This window comes from Mus caroli, chromosome 5, assembly GCF_900094665.2.
Source record: "Mus caroli chromosome 5, CAROLI_EIJ_v1.1, whole genome shotgun sequence".
Taxonomy (NCBI): domain Eukaryota; kingdom Metazoa; phylum Chordata; class Mammalia; order Rodentia; family Muridae; genus Mus; species Mus caroli.
In genome coordinates, this window is record NC_034574.1 from 83,336,349 (window position 1) to 83,344,570 (window position 8,222).

Consider the following 8,222-nt stretch of genomic DNA (forward strand, 5'->3'; position numbering starts at 1 on the left):
CACACTCACACACACATGAACACTCACATGCACACACACTCACACACACATGAACACTCACATGCACACACATGAACACTCACACATGTACACTCACAAACACACACACGTGCACACACATATGGACACTCACACACACAAACACTCACACGTGTACATACTCTCACACACACACACATGAACGCTCACACATGCACACACACTCACACACACATGAACACTCACACATGTACACACTCAAACACATGTGCACACACATGAACACTCACACATGTACACTCACAAACACACACATATGGACACTCACACACACATGAACACTCACATGCACACACACTCACACACAAACATGAACACTCACACATGCACACACACACATGAACACTCACACATGTACACACTCAAACACATGTGCACACACATGAACACTCACACATGTACACTCACAAACACACACATATGCACACACATATGGACACTCACACACATAAACACTCACACGTGCACACACTCTCACACACACACATGAACGCTCACACATGCACACACAGTCACACACACATATGAACACTCACACATGCACACATGAACACACACACACAATCACACATATATACCAACACTCACACACACACTGCTGGTGAAAATGGAAACAAAGGGACGCTGTTACACAGTGTGGAGGGGAGTGTAAGTTAGTGCACCCATTATGGAAAACAGCCTGGAGAGTCCTCCAAAGACTAAAAAGAGAGCTACTGCCCAGCAACTGTACCTCTGGAATTCACAAAGGATATAAAATTGTTATGCAAAAATAGTTGCAGTCTCACATTTATTGCTATCCACAATATCCAAATTTGTTGGTTGACTAGTTATCCAGCAACAGGAGAATTCGAAGAAATGAAGTGTGTGTGCACACTGGAATAACTCACCCCTAAACAGGAGCCAACACAGTCACTTGCAGCAACATAGAGTTTGAGTTCCTCATGGCAAGCCAAGAAACTCAATGAAGAAAGACAACTATCACATGTTCTCCCTCATCTGTGGAAAATAGTAGATCTGTTTCACAGGAGACTGCAATGGAATCGTGGTCATGGGAAACTGGGAAGGACGGAGGAGCAGAAGGGTGGAAAGACGCTGTATAAAGGGCACAAAACAGACAGGAGGAACTGGTGTGCTCTTTATAACACGGTAGGGGAACTATTAATTAAAACAATCTGCTACACTTCAAAATGACTAGAAGGATTGAGATCCCCAAAATACGAAAGTTACCAGCGTTTGAAGATGTGAGAATGCTTACTCTCTGATTAGATGATTACCCACAATGTAACTCATTAAAGCTCTCTGAGAGACCTGATGAAGATGCATAAATATCACGACTCAGCCTAAAAAAAATAATTAAGCAAATACTGTTGTAGGGTTTTCACAAGCATTCTGGGCCTTGGTCCATTCTAAATTGGTGTTAGCTTTTACATTGATATAATAAGACTGTCAATGAGATGAAGAAGAGCAACCATACCTCACCATCCTTTTAACAGCCAACAGCTACGGAGCCATTAGTATTGCCTAGTATTGGGTCAAAGGCTTGACTAGCACCATTTCGTTCAGGCTGCACAGTAACCTGTGAGCACATACACACACACACACACACACACATGCACACTTTGTGTCTGTTACCCTGAGACTGGCACAGGTCAGGCAATTTTAAAGCCCTGAAAATCCAGTGATATGCAAATCCAGGCTCTCTCAAACTGACTGGGCCCTGGAGTGTTTGTGATTTCCATAATGGGTGCACTAACTTACACTCCCCTTCACACTGTGTAACAGCGTCCCTTTGTTTCCATTTTCACCAGCACTGTGTGTGTGAGAGTGTTGGTATATATGTGTGATTGTGTGTATGTGTGTGTTCATGTGTGCATGTGTGAGTGTTCATATGTGATACAAGCTACTGCACTGTATCTAAGGCTCTGGTGTCAGCTTAACCCTCCATCTGCCAGCCAATGCAAGCACTAAGATAAGTGAGGTGCTAACCCAAAATATGAGTGTACAGGCAACGGTCTATTGTGGTTTTAAAGTTGGCAAGAATGTGAGGGGTGAGAGAAAAAAAAAAGCCAGGTATCTTAAAATTATACTGTTACTATTACTTAAATAATAGTATTAGGCTGTTGGGCTGGGCATGGTGGCGCACGCCTTTAATCCCAGCACTCGGGAGGCAGAGGAGAATTTCTGAGTTTGAGGCCAGCCTGGTCTACAGAGTGAGTTCCAGGATATCCAGGGATACACAGAGAAACCCTGTCTTAAAAAAAACAAAAAAACAAACAAACAAAAAAGTATTTGGCTGTCTTTTTGTTCCTTACATAATGCTTGATGCCTAATTTTCCAGTTTCAGAAGATGAAAATCACAAGGGAAAATAACCAGTGTTGCTCTATTCATGGCGACCAAAATCCATAAAAGTCAGACAGAAATCAAAACATGACTAAAAAGCCTGACATCTTAAGGAATTTCTGGGTCTAAGTTACCTGCCCTCCCACCGACTCTATCCTGTATACAGTGAGCACTTGGGCAGAGGTAGCAGTGTTTGCTTCTCCCCTTTAGCAGGGACCCCACATTCCTTCCTCAGTGGCCAGCCTCTTCCTCTGCAGCTCCGTCTGCCCTCAGAACCCAGATATTGCTCTAGCTCTAAGCCAAGACAACTCTCCCCCCAAACTTCAGATGCAAGCCAACTTGGAAGGCTGCCTGCTCAACTCAAGCTGAGCTTTGGTGGAGCAAGAAGTGGGGAGAGGGAATGGAAGGAAGACATTGGGAGTGGGCAACACAGTAGAGGAGCTCAGAGTGCCGGCTGGGAGAGTACTTTCAGACTGAGACTCCCACCCTCACCCTTGTTCGCAGCCTGAAACCCTCAAGTTGTGCTGTGTGGAATACATTGTCAAGATCACCATATTATTGAGCATGGCGGTGCAGGTCTCTAATCCCAGCACTCAGAAGGCAGAGGCAGGCAGATATCCATGATATTGAGGCAAGCCTGGTCTACATTATAGTTTCAGGCCAGCCATGGCTACAAAGCAAGACCCTGTCTCAAAAACAATAAATAGATAGATAGATAGATAGATAGATAGATAGATAGATAGATAGATAGATAGATAGATAGATGATGTAGATGTAGATGTAGATATAGTGTAGCTTTCTACAATTGATAGCTTCTGGCAGGGGTACAGGCTGAGAAGGACTTGGTTTTCTTTAAGGGGTTGGTCACTGGGAGTTTGACCATGCTCCACTGAGTATTTGGACAACACAAATTGGACTTGTTTTTATTATTATTGTGGGGGTCACAAGGAGGGGTGTCTTAGTCAGGGTTTCTATTCCTGCACAAACATCATGACCAAGAAGCAAGTTGGGGAGGAAAGGGTTTATTCGGCTTACACTTCCATGCTGCTGTTCATCACCAAAGGAAGTCAGGACTGGAACTCAAGCTGGTCAGGAAGCAGGAGCTGATGCAGAGGCCATGGAGGGACGTTCTTCACTGGCTTGCTTCCCCTGGCTTGCTCAGCCTGCTCTCTTATAGAACCAAGACTCCCAGCCCAGAGATGGTCCCACCCACAAGGGGCCTTTCTCCCTTGATCACTAATTGAGAAAATGCCTTACAGTTGNATCTCATGGAGGCATTTCCTCAACTGAAGCTCTTTTCTCTGTGATAACTCCAGCTATGTCAAGTTGACACAAAAATAGCCAGTACGAGGGGTGAACATGGAAGGACTGGGAAGTGAGTGTGATCAGGGAGTATGATCTGAAATCCCCCAAAGAATCAATAAGATGTTATTTTAGGGGGGGAAATGGAGGCAACCAGGCCACTGAGTTAATGGTCTCACCAATATCTGTTTCCTCCCCACCCCCATTCCTACCTAACCATCTCTCATCTTTGCTGTGGAGCAATTTCAAATTAACTAGTTAATTCAAACTGCTCTCTGGGCAAAAACAATATAGAAGATAGAACAAAGGAACAGAACCTAGTGGTTTCTCCAATAATTTCATTGGCTGAAATATCAGGGACCTCCTACTAACCTCAAGCAAGTTTAGAAAAAATATTTGAGTCGGGTACATGGATGTTGTAAGCAAAGATAAATTGTTCTGAGACAAGGTCTCACTGTGTAGCCCCGATTGGCCTAGAACTTTGTAGATGATACATAGTCCAAGCTGACCTTGAACTCACAGGGATCTGCCTGTCTCTGCCTTGAGGCTGCTGGAGTTAAAGGCATGCACTGCCAAGCTGAATTTCTTAAATACGAAAAAGAACTGGGTGAATTTCAGACAGGCAATGCACATTGTCTTGTGCAGGCTCCTCCCTTATCTGCAAATGTCAGAGAAACCTGAAGTTAATAGTAATCACATTTTCGCTGTGCAACAGTGATGCAGGCCTTTAATCCTAGCAATCGGGAGGCAGAGGAAGGCAAATCTCTGAATTTGAAGACAGCATCGTCTACAGAGTGAGTTCCAGGGCTACACGGAGAAACCTTGTCTCAGTAAAACAAAAGAAAAGAAAAATGGCAACCATGCTTCTCCAGTACGTTTATTTTCCTCTAGCTTACGTCCTGTTTATCACACTTCCAACCCAAAAAGACATGCGCAGTTTCCTTCCCGACTTACTTCTGTCATGAGAGTCCTACTTCTTTAAATAGCAGTAAAATAAATGTGCAAATGATTTCCATGAAAGATGTGAAGTTTTCATCTTTTTCTCTGTTAGACAACGGTGGCTTGCTTCTGTTTTTGTTTGAACTGCTGCCAGCAAAAGCAACTTCACACGGGCAGAGGTCCAAGCCACAGCGGCCTGAAAGAGTGCTGATAGAACAGCAGTTCTCATACCCCAACACCTATTTTCTTGGGCTTACGGATCTGGCTGAAAACCTTGACCTTCTTTACAGCTGTGGCCTTGGTACTTCGCAGCGTTAACATTTGTCCAACTTCAGAACATATAAAAATACAAGTGTGAGCTGATAGTGCCGACGAGTGTCTCCTTACAGTCGTGGCCTGTTACCTGAGCCTGTGTGTTCATTGGCATATACCATGGCCACTGCCTTCTTAGGCTACAGAAGAATAAACAGACTTCTTGCTGAGGTCTTCATGTTCTCCTGGACTCCTCCATACCCCAAAAGGCCCTTCCACCTTCCACTCCTTCTTTTTGTTGTCCTATTCTCTAAGAAATAAATTTTTAGTTATCATGTTGTACCTTCCTCTACTCTTCCTCTTCCTCCTCCTCCTTCTCTTCCTCCTCTGCCTTTTCCTCTCTCTCTCTCTCTCTCTCTCTCTCTCTCTCTCTCTCTCTCTCTCTCTCTCTCTCTTTGTGATACATGTACAACATGGTATTGTACCTTCCTCTCCTCCTCCTCTTCCTCCTCTTCCTCCTCCTCCTTCCCCCTTCTCTCCCCCTCTCCCCTTCTCTCCCTCTCCCCCTCCCCCATCTCTCTCTCTCTCCCTCTCTCTGATACATGTACATGGTATTATTATGTAGTCCAAGCTTGTTGGAACTCACTATGTAGCACAGGTTAGCCTTCAATTAGTAGCAATCCTCCTGCCTCCTCCTTTTCCTGATGGCTGTATTACAAACATCTCCACGTCAGACTACTCCACACACCATTCCTTTTTCTTTGTCTTCCTTTCATCCTTTCTTTTCTGCTTGTCATTCATTTTTGTTTTGCTTCCTGACATAGGGTCTTCCTGTGTATCCAAGTCTAAGCTGGCGCTCTTCATACGTCCCATGCTAGCCTAGACCTAGAGATCCTCCCACCTCTGCCCCTAAGTAAGGTGATTGCATTTGCTGCCGTACCTGGCATTAGTAATCTTATTCAAATGTCTGGTGGAACCTGTACTGTAGAGCTCATTTTGATCAGATTCTTATTTCTATGGAGCTCAAGATGAGTGCTTCTTGAAACCACATCCCCATCAAAGGCACTGCTATTGAACTATCCATGAAGCACACTTTGAAGTACCGCTGACCAAAAAAAAAAAAGTCTAATTCAAATTACCTATAAAAGTGCTTGCCTAGCAAGCCACCTTGTAAACATTTTGTTTACACCCATAACTAAGTGCTACTGTCAACATTGGACAGACAGGTGTGGTTTTGCAATGGGTGGCAATTACTGCAAAGACTTACAAATGCTCAGAGTGAAAAGAATAAGCGCTCATCCCCAAATGGGAATTTTATATCTCCCTCCAAGTGCTCAGGGGACATCCTGCAAGAGGAGGCACAAGACTGTAAGAGCCACGGGAAGGAACGGAATGCTATAGAGCACTCTTCTAAGCATCCTGAAGTTTCAGCAGCTATGATTACAAGCACAAGATCTGTACAAGATTAGGCCTGTCAATAAAGGGGAGAACCCTCCCCTCCCTGAAGATAGACATGTAGTTAATGGGTGCAGGGAAAGAGAGCAATATTTTCTTCAGTAGTAGAGCCATTGGTGTTATGTCAACACTTTTACGATGAACATCTCACCTGTGTCTCTGCAAGTGACCCTAAGTAAATTCAGTGGTCACTAAAAAGGAGGAGGGAGAGAAGATAAAGAAGTAGTTTGGGGAGGAGGAGGGAGGGAGGAAGATAAAGGAGCTGGAGGGGAAGAGGAGGAGAAGCCAGACAATGGAAGAGGTATGGTTGGGAGGAAGAAAGGCACAGGCCGAGGTGGCAAAGCCAAGAAAAGGGATGAGAGTGTGCATGATCAAAATAGATCATATGCATGTATAAAATGTCATAACCCACTAATGGCTATGATTAATATATGTAAATCAGAACCAAAAGCAAAACAGTGTTTTCCTCTCAGTGCTCAACCACAGAGAAATGATTTATTGCACCAAATATGATGTATTCCCATATAGCCACGTAAAATGATACTCAAAGTACTTGAACAAAATGGGGAAATCTTTATAATTTATTAAGAAGATGACAACTTGAAAAATATGGGCTCGTTAAACGACAAAGCTGGTGAGTAGACTTTTATTAAAAGTAGCTGTGAGGAGAGCCGGTGATATCGTTTGGGTTTGATTCCTTAGTGTTTGTTTGAGACAGTGTTTCCCTGTGTAGCTCTGCCGGCTTGAACTCCCATGTAGACCAGGCTGTCCCAGACCACACAGAGGACCAGCCTCCACCTTGCAAGTGGGATTAAAGCTGTGTGCCACCATTGTTTTAGTTCTTTAAATTTTCTGTATCCTCTGACTGTTCTTTACAGTAATCCTACTATTTGGGCAATTTTACAAGAACAGCAACTACAGTTTTTAATAAGGAAATCATCTCGCTGTTAGCACCTTCGGTCTTGACTTTCAATTTGATTTATTCTCTTTGTGTACCCAGACAAGCAAAAATGGCAACCAGGACCAGGAGCCCCAGCCTCAGCTGAGTGTGGCTCTCCACACCTCCACAGCTCAGCTGTGCCCCCAGCACTTGCCTGGGTTCTGCACACACAACTGTCTGCTTAGGAGACAAGATGTTCTTTGTTCTTCCCCATGGCTACCATGTCCTTCCAACAACGCCACAGAATTACAGACATTTGCCCACCCATGACTCAAGAATAGTGTCTTCTTGCCACTGGCTCTTAGAACATGTGACTTGACCATTATTTAACTGTAATATGAACCTTAAGTTCCCATGACTCTTGTTACTGAAGGGGGCATCTCTCTGATGAGCTGGATCCCAATTGTCCCTCGGTGTGGCCTGTGCCAACCATGTCTCACTCTGTCCTCCAGGTTACTTTTGTCTAAATTAAAATCTCAGTGAGGGTTTTTTCCAACCTTTTGTAGCGAGGTTAGAAGGGGAAGGGGTGGGTTTTATTGGACACTGCGAGGAAGGTTCCTGTAACACCCACGTAAAGTGGTAAAGAGGGAAAGCCAAAGCAAGCAGAAGGACTTAACACCAGCTGGAGTCCAACCAGGAAAGACGTTAACACCCCAGGCTTTCCATGAACTTCCCGACCAGGAGTCATCGGCCAGAGGGACCTTCATGACCAGAAATTATTGCAACCTGGTTTCAAGCTCACTGGAAAGATGAGGCAAGCCGCACCTAACAGGGGAGGTCTCACTGAGATTAATCGATTAATTAATGACCACATTTCAACAGTTTGAGCTTACTTTGTGGGTGTAAATGCATTAATAAAACCCAAAACCACAAGCCTAGGAGCAGTAGAAAAATAAAATAAAAAAGAGCCCTGGATAGAAAGTTTTACTTTCAGAATTATCCTCATTTTCCTCT